This window comes from Lactuca virosa, chromosome 3 (genome assembly GCF_052849685.1).
Source record: "Lactuca virosa cultivar CGN04683 chromosome 3, Lactuca_virosa_CGN04683_v6, whole genome shotgun sequence".
NCBI lineage: Eukaryota > Viridiplantae > Streptophyta > Magnoliopsida > Asterales > Asteraceae > Lactuca > Lactuca virosa.
The window spans coordinates 441,415,839-441,438,672 of NC_136428.1; positions in this window are offsets into that span (position 1 = coordinate 441,415,839).

Sequence of the window (22,834 nt, forward strand, 5' to 3'; positions counted from 1 at the left end):
GTAGGTAATATGTAGGAATTAGATTTGTAGGAAATCCGTAGGCAACATTTCCGTAGGTAATATGTAGTAAAAATTTTGTAGCGAATTTGTAGGTAGTAGCAGTTGTAGGCAATCCGTAGGTAATAGTAGGTGTAGGCAATTTGTAGGTAAATTACCAACAAAAATTTTCGTAGGCATTCTGTAGGAATTTTCGTAGTCAATCCGTCACAACCAATTACCCACGAGCTATATTCTTATGGAGCTGTTTCTATAGACAATCCATAGGTAACCTGTTTTACCTACAGATTGCCTAAGAAATGTGTTGTAGGCAAAGATGTAGTTTTCTAGTAGTGAAATATTTATCTCGTCAATTGTAAAGGCACATTAATGATAACTCTTTTATTATTTAATTATGTCGTAGTGATGAGTTTAACTTATGTGGGAGTCCTAATTTGTCCACGTGTGCAAGTAATATTACTTAAGTATGGGTAATTAAAAAGCTCTAATATGAATCATTGAAATTTGAGCTGCCAACAAAATCAGGCAACGAAGCATATATATCCTCTTCTTCCATATTTTGTTTGAATTTTAAAACAACACGTTTAATGTAATTTACACATTTGTTATATGATGTCGGTGGAAAAAGAAAGAAAGTAACAAGGGGGAATGTATATTTTGACCACCATGTGATTTGCTTTGGTCTTTATCCTATAATACTTCCCTTCTAACTTTACACTAAATAATAATATGAATTTAAATTCTTCTTCGTCATCTTTTTAGTATAATAGAAAAAGACAAGGGCAAATAGGTATGGGACAAGAAAAGGAAAGCAAAAAGGATATGAATCTAGTGGTGGGATGTTTCTTATAATCGACCTCAAAATTTGTCATCGTCCACCTTCCCATGTGAATATAAAATACAACCTTTCACATGTAACACGTAAAACACACATAAATTTACACATTCATCATCACTTTTCTCGACAAAATCATATTCCCATTTGACTTGACTTGCACTAGACAAACACACACAAACAAAACTAGTTGTTACACAACAAGATTTGAACCTATTATTATGAAAATACACCAACTTTATTCCATTCCAAACGTGTAAACGTCTTCGGATCCATTTGTTATGCAAGATAAAATCTTATGTGATGATCTTATACTACATTTGGTATTTTATTAAGACGACCGACACTTATGTTAATAGAAATAAAAAGCAATTTTTTATTTCATCCAAAAAGATGAAACAATAACTTTCTCCTACTTCTCATATGCATAAAAGATATAAATGCCTTTTCGTCTTCATCTATCGTCTCTATAAAAGATATGAGTATCATTTCCAGCTTCAACAATAAAATGGTTGGAAGCGTAAGGTGTTTACAACTAAAAACTCTTTTATATATATATATATATATATATATATATATATATATATATATATATATATATATATATATATATATATATATATATATATATATAGGGCTAGGTTATAATGTGGATGGACAACTATTGTGTGGACGTGTGGATAATGTTATTTTATAAGAATTACTAAGAGAATATGTTATTTACTAATGTGAATACGTTCAATCTTACAGAACTATTGTTATTTTAATGGATTTTCACTAATTCTAATTTATTTTTGTTCTAATTCATCGTTTTTCATTTATTTTTATTTTTACAGAATACAACTCAATAAATATTCTGATTAAATTCTGACAGAATGATAATAATTAAAAATAGTCTATAATAACCTTATAGACGATTTAATTAGTGAAAATGCTTAATAATTACAATAATTATAAGATTGAACGTATTCATATTATCAAACAACAAATTTTTTTTGTCATTATCACAGAATAGCATTATCCAAACGTCCACACAATAGATGTCAATCCACATTTGGACCTAGCTCTCTCTCTCTCTCTCTCTATATATATATATATATATATATATATATATATATATATATATATATATATATATATATATATATATATATATATAATTAAAATTTTCTCTTAATTTTTGCCTAACTCTTTTTGCAAAAAGTTTTGGAAGACCAGCAATAAAACATTTTTTCCAATAGGATTCTTTACAATTAGGTCTCGAAAAAATATTAACAAGATAATTATCTTTATATCATCTAAAATCAGTAAGTTTTCTGCAATGTAAATTCATTAGAATTTCTGAAGTTTTTTCTTGAAAAATAGTAGGATCTCCTACAAAGCTTTTGATAATAGCAAAATTTAAAATGTTAACCATATCATCTTAAAATGTATGTATTTATTGAGTATTTTCGTGTTTTATAATGGTTTTCTTAGCAATTAAAATATAAGTTTTTTTTTCTTCTTGTGAAATATAAAAATCACATCAGTCTTTAAGACTGCCAGTAAAACCAGAAGTAATAATGTTAGCAATTTGAAGTTGAGTATTATTATGAGCTTTATAAGCATTGACTGTCATAATCATTTCTTGTACAATATTCATAATTTGATGTTCAGAATGATCATCAATATTCCATTCATAAACAGAATTACCATCGTATTGAGAACGATCAAATTGAAAAGTTCGTTATTCAAGTTGAACATCTAGAAGAGAGGGTCTATTCCAATAATTTCTTATTGATGGCTTTGAATTCCTTCCAAAAGTATTTTGTTTTGATTGATAAATTTTATTAAGATTTGAATAGTCATTAGTAAGTTGATTAATATCATAATTGTTATTAATAAATTGTTGAGTAAGATTTCAAAATTTGTTTCACTATTAATATCACTATTTTCATATTCATCATTTGTACGAGTATTAATATTGTTAGTATTTGAGATATTAAGTTTTGAAAGTTTTTTTCTAATTCGTTTATTAAATCAGTATTTCCTAGATTCAAATTGCTATCGATTTGACAAGGAATAAAACTTGTATTACTAGTGCTTGTTATATCTTGATTATTAACATTTTTATCTTTATTAATTTTTTCTTCAATTTTAACTAAATGCTCAGTAATACTAGATAAAGTTTCGTTTGAATAATTATTTTGGTAAGCAATCTTTTAAAGACCTTTTTCAATAGCGAATTGATTTGGGGTTTGAACTAAAGGAGTTACAATAAACATATCATCAATAATGATTTCTCTTTTTGGTGGAAAATTAACAACAATTTCTTTAATAGAAGTAATATCTTTGTATTATTTTTCTCTAAAATAGGAGTGATAGAATCATTTTTAAATGAATAATTTATTTTATGTTTAGGAGCATAAATTAACTCAAACCATTGAAAAAAACGAGAATAAATTTTATTTCATAAAACATAATCTTCCCAAAGACCTAATTGAAGAAATCTTAAGTAATATGAATAATTTTCTTCGTGCCAAGCTCGTTTTTTATTATTGTATTCTTTATAATATTCCATATCTTTTAAGTAATCAAAATCAACTTGATATTCTAATTTTGAGAAATTCATTTTAACATGTTGTTCTAGTTAATATTGAGGAAATATGTTTTATTAACTCTAAATTATGACTTCATGACTTTTTGTATTTCTTGATTCATGTCGTTAATCGAGAAATCTTTCTATTTGTTTATTATACTTATTAGTATATGGAAGTATTTTGTATAAATTGTAACTTTCATGAGCAATAGTTTCTTCTAAATGTTGAATGTTTTTGAATATATTAGAATTTATTTTCCAATGTCTTTTTAACATAGTAGTCCAAAGCCTATGATATTTTGAACAATTAATTTTTACTTTAGAACTCATATTTGTTGTTTATAATTTTGAAGTTCATCAATAAAATCTGATTTAGTAGGACTAGGAATACTACTTTCACTATTTTAATCATCTTGATATAAAGGTTTGAGAATAGAATTAGTATAGTCAACAATTTTTATTTTTAAAGATTTTGACTTTGAAAATGAAGATTTTGAAGTGCCTGCTTTTGGGGTGAAAGAAGTTGAAAATCTGGATGATGAAATATTTAAAGAAGAAAATTTTATATCTACTGAACCATCATTATGTTCAATAATATTTGAGATTTGTTTTAAAGAATCTAAAGGTTTTGGATCGATAACATTTTGTAAGTTCAAATTGTAACATCCAAAAAATTTACACCAAATTTAAACTTTTTCAACCATAAATAAAATCCAAATAGTATTGTTTAAAAAAATGTTTTCAAATCAATATCCATCAGAGTGTCCCATTAACAGATCATAAGGATGAGGAGCGGTACGGTCACGCCTTCGCCTTGCCACGATCTCCTAAAGTACCTGAAACAATAAACCAAAAACTGTAAGCCCGATGGCTTAGTGAGCTACCCCCAAAATACCAATACCACACTGACAATATCATATCAGTAACAATCAATCAATCAATCATGCATACTGGGCCATCGGCCTGACTAGACCGCCCTACCAGGCCTACAGTCTATCTGAATCTATTCATGCATACTGGGCCATCGGCCTGACTGGACCGCCCTACCGGGCCTACAGTCTATCAGAATCTATCCCGAGCCTTCGGCATGACTGGTCCGCCTCATGGGCCTGCAGTCTTCCCGGACCGCTCATAGGGTATGTTGGCCTTCAGCACAAAGCAGGACCGCCTCAACCCAACCAACAAGCAAATAACCAAGTTCGCATAACTATCATATACTGACATATACAAACATCAAACATATCTGTCATACTGATCATCAACCATAGAATCCTCTCGTAACGAGAGTACCGACCTAGTAGGTCATTAACATACCAATCCTTACGGATCATAAAAGCATAACATACTGCATACCCTGATTCCGATCTAGCAGACCAAATCCATATGTAGCATACCATAACAATAACAACTAAAGGGTCGGCCTTGGTGCCGTAGACCCTATCGATATAATGAGGATAATTCACCTCGCAGATGTCGACTCGAAAGGTGAACTCCAACTCTCGGATCACTGGACACAGGCTCCACCACCTATGACCATAGTTCAATATACTCATAAGTCCTTAACTCTATAAGGTTCTCCATAACCCACCAGTCAACCCCTGGTCAAAGTCAAAGTCCTCAGTCAAGGTCAACAGTCCATGTTGACCCCAACTCGCCGAGTACCCTCGGCTACTCGCCGAGTTCCTTGAAGCACAATCCAACTCGCTGAGTCATCGGGGTGACTCGTTGAGTTGCTTCGATTCTCGTTCAAACTTTAAGGCCACCCGTCGAATTCCCTCCTTGCAACTCGACGGATACACACACATACATATCCTAGGGAAAACTTATCCGACTCGCCGAGTCTTATGGTAATCTTCATCGGACTCGTCGAGTTGTTCTTCAACTCGTCGAGTCTTATGCTCGCGAATCTCCGCTTCCGGTTCCCATGTCCACTCGGATCCCCTCCGATGTTCCCATTGTACCTTTGCCAAAGGTATTTCATTGTTCCGAAGAATCTTCTTCTTCCTTTCCAAAATAGCCGCATGCCTCTCCACATAGTTCAGGCGCTCATCGACCTGAATATCATCCAACGATACTACTCCCTCTTGGTCCATAATGCATTTTCGCAATTGCGAAACATGGAATGTGCTGTGGATCCGGCTAAGCTTCTCCGGAAGCTCTAGCCTATAATCCACCCTGCCAACCGTGGCAACAATCCTGAACGGCCTAATGTAACGGAACCCAATTTTCCCCTCTTCCTGAAGCGGATCACTCACTTCCAGGGTGAGACCTTCAGGAGAACCATGTCACCCACCTGACATTCCAGCTCAGATCGGCGTCGGTCGGCATAACTTTTCCATCGACTCTGAGCGGTCTGCACTCGCTGTCTAATTTGTTGTATCATCTCGGTAGTTTGCAGAACTACCTCTGTCTGACCCATCACCCTGTGCCCAACCTCGCCCCAGCAGACTGGGGTCCTACACTTCCGCCCATACAACAGCTCGAAAGGCGGGGCGCCAATACTGGAATGATAGATGTTGTTGTAGGTGAACTCTACAAGCGGTAGGTGGGAATCCCAACTCCCACCGAAATCAATGACGCACGCCCTCAACATATCCTCGAGGGTCTGGATGGTCCGCTCACTCTGCCTATCCGTCTGCGGATGGAACGCTATACTAAAATGCAGCCTCGTACCCAGTTCCTCGTGGAACTTCTGCCAAAAACGGGAAGTAAATCGGACATCCCGGTCGGAAAACAATGGAAACTGGAACCCCATGGCGAGAGACAATCTCGCAGACGTACAGGTCGGCTAACTTCTCTGCAGACGAGCTCTCCCGTATGGCTAGGAAATGGGCACTCTTGGTCAAGCGATTCACGATGACCCATATAGCATCGAACCCCTTTGCCGTCTTTGGCAACTTCGTGATGAAATCCATCGCGATCCGTTCCCATTTCCACATGGGAATCTCCAGAGGTTGCAGCTTACTATGCGGCCTCTAGTGCTCGGCCTTGACCATCCTGCAGGTCAAGCACCTCTCAACAAACCAAGCGATATCTCGCTTCATGCCAGGCCACCAATAACTCGAACCCAAATCACGGTACATCTTGGTGGCTCCCAGGTAAATAGAGAAACGAGACTTATGAGCCTCCTCCATCACTGTCTGCCGGACCCCTCCGGACATCGGAACCCAAACCCAACCGTAACGGGTCAACAATCCACGACTATCCTGAACAAACCGGGCGCTTTCGCCCTTAATCTTCTCCAACTTCCAGTTTTCCGGTCTCATACCCTCAATCTGAGCATCCCTGACCAAACCCACCAGCAGGGAATCCACCGCTATCCTCATACATCTGGATGAGGTCGAGGACCCAGCTAACTTGCAGCTCAGAGCATCCGCAACCACGTTCGTTTTACCAGGATGGTAAAGGATCTCACAATCATAGTCTTTGACTACATCCAGCCACCTGCGCTGCCTCATATTCAGGTTTGGCTGATCCATAATGTGTCTCAAACTCTTGTGATCCGTGTATATGGTACAACGGACCCCGTACAGATAGTGCCTCCAAATCTTGAGAGCGAAAACCACCGCTCCCAACTCAAGATCGTGTGTGGGGTATCTCGTCTCATGCGGCTTTATCTGCCGCGACGCATAAGCTATCACTCGTCCCCTCTGCATGAGGACTGCCCCTAAGCCTGTGATGGACGCATCACAAAATACCACAAAACCTCCACTCCCTCGGGGAGTGTCAACACCGGCGCCTCGCATAAACACTGCCGGAGGGTCTCAAACGCCCTCTGCTGCTCCGGGCCCCACCGAAAATCCACCCCCTTCCTCGTTAGACGAGTGAGGGGTACAACAACCTTGGAGAAATCACGAATGAATCTCCGATAATACCCTGCTAAACCCAAGAAACTCCTGATGTCTGAGGGAGATCTCGGAGTCTCCCAGTGCATAACCGCCTCCACCTTGGCCGGATCGACCAAAATCCCCTCCAAGTTAATGAGATGTCCGAGGAACTGGACCTCTTGCAACCAAAACCTACACTTTGAGAACTTGGCATACAGTCGTTCTCGTCGCAGCACCTCCAGCAGCTCCCTGAGATGCTACTCATGCTGCTCTCGGGTCTTGGAATATACCAAGATATCATTTATAAACACAATGACTGAGCGATCGAGCATCGGTCTGCATACTCGGTTCATCAGATCCAGGAACACTGCTGGCGCGTTGGTGAGCCCGAACGGCATCACCACGAACTCGTAATGACCATAACGAGTCCGAAACGTGGTCTTCTCCACGTCTTCCTCCCTCACCCTGACCTGGTGGTATCCTGATCTCAAATCAATCTTGGAAAACCAAGATGCACCCTGCAGCTGATCGAAAAGATCGTCTATCCTCGGAAGCGGATAACGGTTCTTCACCGTTAACTTGTTCAGCTCCCTATAGTCAATGCACATCCTGTGCGAACCGTCCTTCCTCCTGACGAAAAGGATCGGTGCTCCCCAGGGTTAACTACCCGGACGAATAAACTGCTTACCCAGCAGCTCCTGCAACTGAGATGACAACTCCTGCATCTCTGGCGGTGCTAGTCGGTACGGCGCCTTAGCGATAGGGGCCGCACCCGGAACTAGATCAATCCTAAACTCAACCTGCCTCTCCGGAGGCACTCCGGGCAACTCCTCCGGAAACACATCAGAAAACTCGCTAACCACCGGAACCTCTGAAACTGAGAGATGCTCTCTAGTCCGCGTATCTACCACATACGCCAAATAACCGGCACACCTGTGCTGTGTATACTGTCGAGCCCTGGCTGCTGAACAAAACCCTGATCCCGAGCTGGTGCCCTCACCATATAATACCAGTTCTCCCCCACTTGGGGTTCGAACCACCACTCGCTGTCTCTCACAGTCGATCATGGCGCCGAAACGGCTAAGCTAATCCATCCCTACAATCACGCATACATCCCCCATGGGGATAGGAATCAAATCTATCGTGAAGGACACCCCAAAAATCTCCAACTCGCATCCCCGGTAGACTGAGGAAGCAGAAACCCCGTGCTCGTTGGCGATCGAAACTCGCAATGGACACTCAAGATCATCTATCGACACACTGAACCCTCCAGAGAAGGTCCGAGATACAAACGACCGACTCACCCCCGAGTCGAATAATACCAAAGCAGGCAAAGAATTCACTAAAAACGTACCTAACCACAGGTACAATCAATAAGCATAACACCAATACAATAACTGAGACAGAGAATAGAAACGTACCAGCAACCACATCCGGTGCTGCCTTGGCCTCCTCGGCCGTGAGCTGGAAGGTGCAACCTTGAGCCTTCGGAGGCCCCACCCTGACTGGCCTCCCATCTCCAATCCTCACAGTGGCTGGCGCGGGACCCTTTGCCGCCTTGGCGGTGAGCTGCGGACAGTTGGTCTTCACATGACCAACCTGATGACAATGGTAACAAATATGCATATCTGCTGGAGAGGCGGACTGACGGCAGTCCCTGACATAGTGCCCCTCTTTGCCACATTTGTAGCACCCACCTCCCGCTCTACAAACTCCCGAGTGAACCTTGCCACACTTTCCACAAGTGCGGCTCTGCTGACCCCTAGATCGTGCATCAACGGTCTTAGACCGCTTAGGCGTCGGCTGAGACTGTGCCGGTGCCTGATGCTGCTCCTTCAGCTGCAGCTCTATCTCCAACTCACGCCGCCTCGCGGCTTCCTCTAGATCCAGGAGGGTCTCACAACGCTGTGTAGCCACAAACTGTCGTATATCCGTGTCGAGCATACTCAGATAACGAGTCATCTGAGACTGCTCCGACGCAAACTCCGGGCAAAACCTAGCCCTCTCAGTGAACATCCGGGTAATCTCCATCACAGACTCCCCATCCTGTCTCAATGTCAAAAACTCCTGAGCAAGCCGCTCGCCTTCCACGCGCAAAACGTAGCGGGTGCGAAACATATCCTGGAACTACTCCCAAGTAACAGCAGCCCGCTGATCATCAGAATATGAACCTGTCGTCAATCTCCACCAGTCCTTTGCCCCGAGCCTGAGCAGGTTCAGAGCACACCTGACCTTCTGGTCAGCAGGACATGAGCACGTGAAGAAACAACCCTCCACGTCGGACAACTACCGCATAGCTCTGTTCGCATCCTGAGTACCATCAAATGTCGGGGGCTTCGTATTATCGAAGTCCCGGTACTGAAAAGCCCTGCCGGCTCCTCCTCCAACCCCTGCCGCAGTTACAAAAGAAGTGGCTGCTGTCTCTGCCAGAGCTGCATATCGTTCATCAAAATACTCAACCATCACGGTCTTGATCGACCCAAACATCTCTGGTAGCTGCGCTCGGAAAGCCGCAGCGACCTCATCGTGCAGAATCTCCCGGATCCTGGCATCCAGCTCCTCAGTCCCCATATGAACCACGGGCTCAGGTGCTACCGGCAACTCTGGCCCTCCGTCCCCCGACCCCGACCCTGATCCGGATCCCGATATCAGAAAGGTACATTCAAGATTACAGATAACAACATAATATCGGGAGACCAAAACCCACAAATCCTAGGGGTTGTGTCTTCCTTGCTACGCGTATGGGTCCTGTGCTTCCAGTAGTACGGGCCCATACTACCTTCCACACCTACCCATATTTGTCTCAAGTATCACCACAACGCGCTAATACTATACTCAACATAGTGTGCGCTCAACCCTCAATACTAGGGGACATCGCCTATCTCACAACTGATCCCACAGCTCTGCACAACTCATACCTCCATGGAACTTCCATCAGCCCCTGCAGCACAAAGCAGGACCGCCTCAACCCAACCAACAAGCAAATAACCAAGTTCGCATAACTATCATATACTGACATATACAAACATCAAACATATCTGTCATACTGATCATCAACCATAGAATCCTCTCGTAACGAGAGTACCGACCTAGCAGGTCACTAACATACCAATCCTTACGGATCATAAAAGCATAACATACTGCATACCCTGATTTCGATCTAGCAGACCAAATCCATATGTAGCATACCATAACAATAAAAACTAAAGGGTCGGCCTTGGTGTCGTAGACCCTATCGATATAGTGAGGATAACTCACCTCGCAGATGTCGACTCGAAAGGTGAACTCCAACTCTCGGATCACTGGACATAGGCTCCACCACCTATGACCATAGTAGAATATACTCATAAGTCCTTAACTCTATAAGGTTCTCCATAACCCACCAGTCAACCCCTCGTCAAACTCAAAGTCCTCAGTCAAGGTCAACAGTCCATGTTGACCCCAACTCGCCGAGTACCCTCGGCTACTCGCCGAGTTCCTTGAAGCATAATCCAACTCGCCGAGTCATCGGGGTGACTCGTCGAGTTGCTTCAATTCTCGTTCAAACTTTAAGGCCACCCGTCGAGTTCCCTCCTTGCAACTCGACAGATACACACACATACATATCCTAGGGAAAACTCATCCGACTTACCGAGTTGTTCTTCAACTCGCCGAGTCTTATGGTAATCTTCATCGGACTCGTCGAGTTGTTCATCCAACTCGTCGAGTTCACGGCCATCTTCATGTGACTCGCCGAGTCAACCTTGCGACTCGCCGAGTCCATTCAGTCCTTTTTCCATACAGACTTGTTTTGAGCCATGCAGCGGCTCCAAATCCCAGATCCAAGCTTCTAGGGCATGCTTTTCACGTAAAGTTGCAAACTTTACGTGCATGCATAGCTACAAAGGTTCTAAATGCCAAATCTAAGCTCTTAATGGGGCTTCATGTCCAAGAGGGACCTCAATCACAACCAATACATCAACTTTATGATTCTAAAACTTAAGGAGGGTCCAGATCTGAAGTTACAACTTCAGATCTAGCCCATAGCCCACCTTATCAACCTCAAAATCCATGAAAACCCCCAAAACTCAACAAAAGGAAAAAGGGAAGTAAGGATGGCAACTTGATACCTCCAAGGGATGCTAGCTGAGGTAATTTCTGCTTCCCACACCTTCCTTGCTTCAATTCCTTTGCACTTCTAGCTTTTCTCTTCTAGCCAACCTTCTTTCCAAGCTTAGGACACACCAAAATGGAATACCACACGAATTAGGGTTTTTAAGGAGCTCTCAAAGACTACAAAGAGGCCAAAGGAGGCTGAAGCTCCTTTAAATAGGGGTGAAAACCCCGGGATTTAGGGTTTCATCTGCCAGCTCCTACTCGCCGAGTCCCAACATGGACTCGTCGAGTAGGTCACTTAACATGCGATCCCACCACACTGCTACTCGACGAGTAAGTCACCCATCTCGTCGAGCAGAGCTTCATCCAATAACTCTTATTTAAATGACACCTGAGAATCGGGGCGTTACACATATTATATGATTGAGTTATATCAGATCATTTTGTCTTTTTGGTGTGTGGACTTTGATATGGTTAGTGTTTTCTTCAAAAATAATTGTTTCATTTTTTAGTCTTGATAAACGAGTTTTTGGTTCAAGTGTAGTTGTCATGGTTTTGTAACAAACACAATAAATTATTGATAAAGGTTTTTTATAATTTTTGAATTCCAAATTTTTTGTTTCTACAGTTAACACTAAAGTGCATAAAATATTTTTATCAAATAATCCTATAGAAAAATTTGGATAACAATTGAAATAAATGGATCCGTTAGCAATATTTGTTTTAGCCATAACTAAAATATAGTTTTGAAAATCTTTATATCTCTTGTCTCTTAAAATAAGGAGAACACGAACATCTATTCCAAATCTAAATAGAGGTTTGATAGCAATTTGGACTAAACCGACATGTAAAAATTTATATTTTGTTATATGCTCTAAAATAGATCGTGATGATAACAAATGTAAATTTTGTTGGCTTTGACCAACAGACAAAGTTTGTTCTGTCATTTTAATATAGTAAACTTGAAAATAATCAAAAGTTCTTATTCTATATATTGTATTTACATTAGTTTTAGGTATTGTCTAAATATTTAAACGTTGTTCTATGTTGTTAACAGTTTCTTCAACATAATTTATTTGATTATTATCATAATCATGTTCTTCATTGATATTTTTACTAGGAGTATATTTTTTTGGATAGTATGCGTGAAAATCTACTCATATTTAATTAATTTTGTTTTAAGATTCTATAAGAAAACTTACTTGTTTTAGTAATGATGAAGAGAGGGGAATCGTCCAGGCGATGATTGTGGTCAGGCACCGCAACTTACGCCCTTATCTGCGCGTTTTACACTAATCCAACCAACATTGGTCTTGTCTCTGAATCATACATATTAAAACTTATAATTTTCTAAGAGAACATTAAACCAAAATTAAATAAATTTGAAATAAGTACATCACACATACCCATCCCAAATTTTTCTTGGCTCTGAGACCATATATATAATGTAAATACCATATAGACTATATTATGTCATATAGATCATATCATGTATCATATCATATATCATAAACTTATTAATGATATATAATCAAAATACAATACAATAGCTTTAAATGCAATACAACAATTGCTTTAAATACAATACAATTTTTAGAAAATAAATAGTTTTGCTTTTAGATAATGTATTTGTTTGTAACGATTTTGAATAATACTTGTTATGAGCCATCTAACATCATGAATATGATTATTGCTTAAAATTGTACCACAATAAGTTGGCTTGTAAGAATTCTTAAGATTTTGCTCAGAATTATTTATAGATTCTTGGATTTGTTGTATTCTTAATAGAATATCTCTATTAGGGATATAATTCATCAAGATTTTGTTAGACATAATTAAATAAATTAGGCATGAATTTGATTAGCTTGATTATTAAAAACGAGCACTGTTTTAACAAAAATTTCAAATATTGTAGAATTGATAGTTAGAATAACTCGAAATGAAATTATCGTGGAGGAAAACAAGAATTAAATAAAATACTTTCAGATAGTCCCTTCTTTAATTAAGCTTGAATTACAATCAGAACATACATCTGGAGAAAGGTTTATTTCAAAATCTAAAGGCTTCGAAAATCGACTAATAGATAGAGAAACTCTTGGGGATTTTTTAGACATGATATGAACATTTTTTAGAGAATGAATATTTTTCTTGCCCCCCTCTACTAAAAACATAATATCTATTTATAAGGATCTTGAGGTCTTCAAAGTCTTGAAACCTTCTAGTGATATTTTTCGTATGTTCAGATGGCCAATCAATAGAAATAATTGCTTGTAAGTGGTTGTCACTCAACTTTTGAAAAATTTATCGTTTATAATCAATGACCATCATCTTTCATGTAATCATAGAGCATCTTCTAAAGTCTTTTTCTTCATATCATCATTGATAATGTCCAACATACATTTGATAATAATTTGGATCATATTTGTTTATACACTATGTATACATACACAGCGTATACACACACTCGTATTTGAAAATCAAACTTTTGATAATAGAAGAAACGAAATACCCTACATTGAAGGTATTACACCAAATTTAATGAAAATAATTGTTTATTCTTCATAAGGATCATTAAAAGGGTCTTAAGCGTCTTGACATAATTCATTCTTTACAGATATTGGAGAATCGTCAGAAACTGATGGAGTTTGGCGAATTTCTTGAAGTAACTTTTGATGTTCTTCACGGGAAGAACTAGCAGCTTCTTTAATTCTAGCAATTAGATCGACATCAATTTGAGGAAGAGTGTTGATAAATGTAGCTTCAACCTCTAGTTTTTGAATATATATTTCTTGATAATGTTTAATTACTGCTTGTTCGTTAGGTTGAGAAATCTTCATTTTATCCCACCATATTGAGCGAAGTTGGAGATTAAGCCATCGATGAGAGGAATCTTTTACTTCTTGTTAATGAAAAGTCCAAGACATGATCCATGGAACTTTGAATAACATGGTGAATTGTAACATATATTCAAATTCTTGGAACATCCCCATTTGACACGTATCACAATATTGTCTGCTTTGGGCTCCTGGCACGAGGACTTCCTAGGTGGTCACCCATCCCTGGATTGCTCTCGCCCGACCACTCTTAACTGCAGAGTTATTAAGGGATCTGATGCCCACACGGATTTAAAACGCGTTGTGACAAGGAAGGTATTCACATCCCTTTTAAGGAAAGCTTCGTTCTCCTTACAAGCCGATGCGGGATCAGGTGCAACCCACCTTCACCCCCCATTATCTCATAGAAAAAGAGTATAAACAATCAAAAGGCTTTTTAGAATTTTATTTTTTATCGTAGATAATCATAATTACTAAAAAAATTTGGTTCTTTTTACAAACTTGAGGTCGATAAATCCGCGAGTCTAGAAATTCATTTCGGGCCCAGGGAATAAGGGGCATGATGACTTGACGTCATCCTCACCTTCCTCCAGCTTATCACCGGCAGTCTGTTCAGGATTCCAAACTCAATGATGGCAACTAAACACGAGGGTTGCACTCGTTGCGGGACTTAACCCGTCCCTGTCGAACACATCGACCCGTGCCCTAGCTCTGATACCATTTATAGCATCCCCCTCTGGCACGTATCACAATATTGTCCGCTTTGGGCTCCCGTTGCGAAAACTTCCCAGGGGGTCACCCATCCCTGGATCGCTCTTGCCCGGACACGCTTAACTGTAGAGTGCTTATGGGATCTGCTGCCTTCAAAGCTTTAAAACACGTTGTGACAAGGAAGGTATACACACCCCTTATAAGGTAATTCTTTTTTTCTTTCCAAGCCGACGTGGGATCAGGTCCAACCCACCTTCACTCCCCAATATAGGGTTCGACGTCCTTGTCGAATACATCGACCCATGCCCCAGCTCTGATACCATTTGTAACATCCCCCTCTGGCACGTATCACAATATTGTCCACTTTGGGCTCCCGACACGAGGACTTCGCAGGGGTCACCCATTTCTGGATTGCTCTTGCCCATGTACACTTAATTGTGGCGTTATTATGGGAGCTTCTGCCCTCACGGATTTAAAATGCGTTCTGACAAGGAAGGTATCCACATCCGTTTTAAGGAAATGCTTCGTTCTCCTTCCAAGCCGATGCAGGATCAGGTACAACCCACTTGAGTTCTGATGGGATCCGGTAGGACCTGATCCCACATCGGCTTGGAAGGAGAACAAAGCATTACCTTATAAGGGGTATGGATACCTTCCTTGTCACAACGCATTTTAAAGCCGTGAGGGTAGTGATGGGTTTCGAGCATAACTAGATCCTATGTGATTATGCAACCCTAATTTCTTTGGATCTAACTTTTTCTCTAGTTGAACATGCAATTGAATACCAAAGCAATAAACCCTAGATCTAGCATACAATTTTCAAAAATTATATAGAAAAAAGGGTTTTGATGATTACCTTGTAGATCCTTGACTCTTAAAAGCTTAGTGCCCCAAATGTTGCACCTCTAGTGGGTCACAAAAACCACTAGTAAAAAGGATGATAAGGAGAGAGGAGGAAGCTCTTAGAATTTAGGCTAGGGTTCTCTGGATGCAAGCATTGGCCGAAAATCCTAAGCCTAGGGGTTCCTTATATAACTGAGGGCTGCTAGGGTTTCTGGAGGAAACCCTAATTTCCTGCTTAGGGCTTAAGCAACCCTTGGACCTCCCACAATGAAGCCTTGGACGAAATCTATAGGGCCTCCCTATAGAATTTCGTCCACTCCCACTTGTGGAGTCCATCAGCCCAGTTTCACAACTATCAACGATTTGCAAAACAACCCATGTTCTTTTAACCAGTTCCTTTAATCCCAAAATTAATTCTAAATGAATTTTTTATTAAATACTAATTAAATAGTATGAATTCTAATTAATATATTATTTTCATAATACATTAATAAATCAATTTATTATTCCAAATAACAAATTCAACCTCTCTCTCTCCAAAAGTCATCCTGTCAAGTTGCTAAGGTGAAGGCAACCCAAAAGGACCATGCTACCATCAAATCAAGTACACACCAATTATAGTTATGGGCTTAGACACCTAATCCAACAGTCTTCCACTTGGATAAGTGTAATAACTATAATTGCAAGTATGACTTCAAAATTTGACCAGCAATCGTAGCTATCAAAAGCCGCTGTCGAACTCTGACCTAGTCCGTTGCATATCCTAAGATAAGGGATCATATAATCCTCCGTTCTGCAAGATATCATGTGGACAAAGACATGGAATAGAATCATTCTCATCGTCCAACAGGTTGTTTCCTGATTTCTGATTTGTATGACAAGGAACTTAATGGAACACATCAACTCAGTACTGACCGAGCCCGACACATAAGTCAACACAAAATCATCGAGGGGCCCAAGATATCGCTTTTACCCCTTGGGATAAAAGGAACAGACAAACCTTGACTTATATGCTTGTACTATTTACTCATCAAAGTGTACACAACAATACATTTTATAACATCACGTTACTAATGCGTTTACGCATTATCAATGCACAACCAACTCGTAAACAACAACTCATATATCACGGTTTAAGGACTATACAATATTATCGTCTCATAATTACTCGTGATGAATTCCATGAAGTAATTCAATGAGTGTGGGTTTAATCCAATACTCAAATTCCCATTTCAGGAGTACTCATGAACGTTGCAGCAAACAATTGTTGGATTAGGTGTCTATGCCCATAACTATTATTGGTATGTACTTTACTCGAGATTAGCATGGTCCATTTGGGTTGCATATCATCAGGACAATTTGATACGATGGGCTTTTGAGAAGAGGTTATTTATGGTTTATTAATATATTATAAGTTCTAATATATTAATCATATTATTTAATTAGTATTGATCAAGAATTAATTTGGAATTAACAAAAGAGACTTATTAAATATATGGGAATTGATTATGTAAATCATTCATTCTTATAATGTGGGCTTATGATCCATAGCTCTTTATGATGGGCTAAACCCGTGGGGTGACCCATGGAAGATCCATGGAGGTTTAAACCCATGGAGCATGAGGAATATGGAAGGTCATGCACATTAGGGTTTGCATGGTGTAACCCTAATTAAGCCACACTATATAAGAAGCCCCTAGCTCATGAAATCGACTACACATGTGTTCTTTGGAAGAGCTAGCCGAATTTGAGTGCAAGACACCTTCTCTCAAGTTATCCTTTGTCCTAGGTGTGTTGTGATTCCATTTGAGGAATTCATACTATTGGTGCTAAGTTCATAAAGGTCCAAGGTTTCCAGCTACAGCAAAAGGTATGTCATCTAACTAGAATTTTGCAGTAAAGATACTCCATTGTATGCTAGTTAGGATGATGCTTTGGACAAATCAAATTTTGCATGTATATTAGAGAAAACATAGATCCAAAGCATCTAGGGTTGCATGTACACCATAGGATTGTAAGAATGCTGAAAACCCAACAATGGTATCAGAGCCTAGGGTTGTTTTCCAATATACTTGATGCTACTTGCTTTCAAAAGCTAAAAAAATCGATTTTATGCTTTCTAGACAGTGGACTCGCCGAGTCCACTGGGGAACTCACCGAGTCCCCTCACAAAATTGACAAACTCGCCGAGTCAGTTCATGCACTCGACGAGTTTATGCTCCATAATGTAGATTTTTGAGTTCTAAGGCTGGAATTGGACTAGGATCATTACCCTAAACTGTTTTTGAACTTATAAACTTGTTTTTGATGTGGTAATGATCATGCTTATCCAATTTAAAAGATAATTGTCAAAGTTTCATGTTTTGTATTAGTTTATATGGTTAGGCTAATTACATGAAATTTGTTTGATATGAATTGCCTTATTCTTATGAGTTCAATTTAGATCATAGACAAATTGTATGATTTGTAAGTTACAATAGTTGATCTAAATGTTTTTGATGAATTCCATAACTTGTCCTCAAGTTATGGAAAGTGAAGAGTCTCATTTTTAAATGTCATCTTAAATGGTTTTATGTTATCCATAACTTGTCCTCAAGTTATGGAACTTGAAGAGTCTTTTACATAAATGTTTTTATGAACTCCATAACTTGTCCTCAAGTTATGGAATGTCAAGAGTCTTTTCTTAAAACCTATATTAAACTCATAAGTTATGGATACCAAAAGTTTTTGAATAGTTCAAAACTTTCCCTCAAGTTTTGGAATTTGTAAATGTAAAGTCTCACTTTGAAAAATTTAGTTCCAAACCCTAGAATTTTAAAAGTTTAAAATTCAACCCTTATACTATTATAATATTATAAGTTTAATATTTATATATATGTATAAGAACAAAGTCAGTCTTACCGTTAGTAGGCCTCATTCACGAAGCCGTTCTATAAGGGGGTATAAGGTTACTTCCAATAAAATGGCAGTTTAATGGGTGTCGACTCTCACCCACCGCTTCCTTGACGGGTGGAGGGTTGTTAGCCGAATGGGTTTGACAAGACATTTAAATTCTCATTAAAAGTATAATGAAATACTAAGTAAGTAAACACTTATAAATTCCCAATCTTAGTTACTTAGGAAAATGTGAAGTTGGTGCTAACCCATGAAATTGCACTTTGCACATTGTTAAGTCGTTATTGGAGTGTGTGTGGTTAACCGACACACTAATCTGGGACTGACAGTGTGTGGAAAAGGGTAGCTTGATGTTAATCATAGATCAATGGAGCGTGTGTGGTTAACCGGCACATTGATAAGGTGGTAGTAACATTGAGTGTACCAAGCTAATTTGCATGGTTATTCACACATTGTTTGTGATCCTCGGCATCCCAGTCACAAACTTGAAGGGCACAATCGAGATTTAAACATGCCATTGAAAAGTTCAATGAATCTCAAAGGATATAGGAGTTTCAATTCACTTAAAACCTAAAATTATTTTTCGTTTTTCATGGTGGAAATTGGTAAATCGTCATTTACCTACCTTCAAATATTTTGCAATAGGATTACGACATCCCTCTTCCGAATTGTAAAATATTGTGTTTGGTCCTAGCCTTAATATTTTATTTGGGTGTTATATTAAGGACTTAAATTAACTAACTTGAATTTCTCCCATTGTAGATGTCTAGTTCAGACAACTATGGTCTTCCCGAATCTTATGAAAAAAAACTTTTCTCATGAAGATGATATTCCACAAAACAATCAAGGTGAAAGATTAATCCCTTCTTTGTGCTGTAGTGGAACTTCACTTCCTCCACCTTCTCCAATTGTTCTCCCTAACCCATAAGTTCAAAGACTTGAAAATTTCAAGGTCACTCAAGCCCTATTGGCAAGCAAACATGAAGATGGAAAGTCTATGTGTGCTCACATCTTTGAGATGAAGTTGCATATTGACAGGCTGGGAGAGTTGGGTGTTGAAGTATCGAGGAAGTTGGCTGTTGACTGGGTTCTTCAATCACTTCCTGAGTCATATAGAAAGTTCATTAAGGACTACTATGTGACAGACCACGACATGACCTGTATTGATCTTACCTATTTGCTTGTTGTTGTTGAATAAGCAATGATTTGGCGCACTGGAAAAGCAAATTTGATTGGAAGATCTACTTCTCAAACTTCCATGGACATTGACAATGGTAACATTGGAAGTCCCGAAAAGATTTCTCTTCCCAATGGAAAGGGATCAGTCATAGTCAATCTGGTTGATCAAATGGTAAATAGAAAGGCTAAGTCTGTGATTGTCTCATGTGCCAATGCAAAAGAAGCCATTTGAAGGGACATTGGAAGTGAAGCCGCCCTGATTACCTGAAAGATCTGAAAGAATGTAGAATCAAAAAGTTTGACTCTGCTTCAGGTAAGTCCACTATCTAACTCTATTAAATTCCTAATTGTTGATTCTTAATACATAATGTGACAAGGTTGCATTTTGATGTTTTGTAGGATCAAGCAAAGGAAGAAAGCTTAAAAGTAAGAGTATGCTGAATCTGATCGCGCAGATGGATTTCAATCCCATGGTTCGAAGATCGGATTTTTGAGCTGCTGCTTAGGAGTTATGATAGATTGCTAGGAAATATGTAATAACATAGTTTTCATTTGTAATTGCATTGTAAGGAAAAGTTTTTCCGCATTTTATAAATAAATAAAATTTTGTTTTATTTTGTTATATCTCCTTGCAATGGCATTCGTGAAAATTGATGTTTGAATGTTTCTATGTTAGCAATATGGATTTGATTCATTCGTTTGTGGTAGTGTTGAGAATTTGCCAAATAAGGAAAGATTCTCACCACCCAAGTTTCAGTTGGATAGAAACTTGAAATCATGCAACTTGTATTGTGTGATGAATGAGAACCTTCGTCATAATTTACTAAAGTTTAGTAAATATGGTTATGCTTACAAGATTAAGTATAATTCTGAATCATTGGAAAAATTCAATGTATGGCAGAACGAATGATAAGAATCAAATTAGGCAGAAAGATAAAAGTTTCTCCAATCTGAAAAGATGGGAGAGTACATGAGTATCGTGTTTTATGATCATTAATGATTATGAAAGCCATATCACAATTGATCCTCTAATGATATCTTAGTGCATTTTTATGGCTAAGAAGAGGAATTGTGAGTTGTTTAAATGGTTAAATCTAGAAGATGAGTCATACTTCGTTCCAAAAACAAGTCTTAGAGTCATACTCCAAGCTTGTGCCTTGAGTGACACTAAATTAAGAAGGTTTATAACACTCATAAAATGTAAAGTAACATGTTTCTTACTCTTGTACATTTGAAATTGGTAAGTTGTGATGTTTTGGATAAAACAAAGACCAACTAAGGCCGATTGTGTGAAGTGTTTGTCTTGATAAGAAACCCAAATAACTCTTGAATATTTGTTTGTCAAGTAATGTTCCTTGACAAGGTGAATCTTATATGTCAAGACGTCGGTGGGAGTCTTAAAGATCATGAATGTTTCAAGAACTAATCAAGAGTAAACCTATTGTTAAACACTAGCACACGACTTGAGGTTTGTAACCTATCGTGTTGACATATTCTTTTTTCTTTGCCCATTCCAGTTAAAATTGACTATGCATATGAGTTATATGATTTCTCGGTTGTTTGCATAACAAGCTTGGAAGCGATGGTAGGCCCTTCTGCTGCCAAGTGGAAATAAATTAAGATTGAACAAGTTCAGTCCATATGGGTTTGGATTTGTCACTAACTGTGTCTTGTGATTATGGTTATGACAAATTCACATGGATAGGAACACATATACCATAACATCTAAGTGTCATAAGTTGTCTCTCCAATTCATGAATATGATTGTGAGGAAACGCTTTCACTAACTAGATTTTAATATTTAGCAATTATGATATTTGCATTCTCAAATTCGATTATGATTACAGCATCCCTCTTCATAATTTGAATTGTGAGAAATAGCACAGGGTCTAAACATTTGAGACTTATTGTTTTAAGTTCTGAAATTGTTAAGACACATATGTGAGCTATCTAAGGAAAGGGGTATGATTTTGAGAAGCCTAGATAAAGTCTTATCGAAGCCTCTCGTATCAGAAATCTGAACTCTGGTAATGAAAGTCAATGAAGTATTGATTTCTAGAAGTCCAGCTGATTTCTAGGTATATGTCAAAGCTAATGGGAGCATAAGTGTTATGCTAATAAATATATAATTATTATGCTAGTGGGAGCATAATTATTATGGACAAATGTTGCAAGTTAGAAATGGTAATTACAGAAAACAAAAGTTTCAATTCGCAAGTTGCAGGGTTTGAAAAGTTGTTTTTCTATAATTAAGGGGGAGGAATTCATACTTCATTTCGAATCTAAAAGCTTAGATTGAAATTTTAATCAGATTTACTCAAATATATATATGAATGTTATGTTGGAATGGTTCAACATAAGGAAATTCTATATATGGATGTGTTAATTGCATTCTCAAAATTCGACTACGATTACGGCTTCCCTTTTCATAATTCGAATGATGAGAACATGGCAAATAGAATTATTGTAGCAAAAGACTGATCAATTATCATGTCTTTATGAATCGTGTCCAATATGCTTCGGGTATAGGATCGATTGCATATGCTATAATATATGCTATAATATTCTTGTGTTCTAATTTTCCAAATGCCTAGGGCATTTAGAGGGAAAAAGGAATAGAACAGGATATGACTAAAGTGGTTAAACAACTATTAAGGACAATCTAAGGTTGACCGAGGATTGGTCACTTAAGGGCAGTTGGAAGTATAGTAATGGATGGACCATATCAACATTATTATAAATAGAAAGTATTATATTAATAATGAGTTGTCATATGGCAAATATGGAATGTTTTCATATTGGGTGTTGGATATTAAGAATATGTGGTTAGAAACTTTTATGCAAGAAGGATGTTCAAAGGAATGTACTATGAATTTGAGACTTCGCTTCCATGGAATTGTCTTGTAACAATCTCCAAAGGAATACTTTGTAATATCGTTCATCAAGTCTCTGTGACTTTTGGTACCTAGACATTACAAAGGAATCATTGCATGATAGTTTAGAATCTAACACATTATGGCAGTGACAAGAATTTGGAATT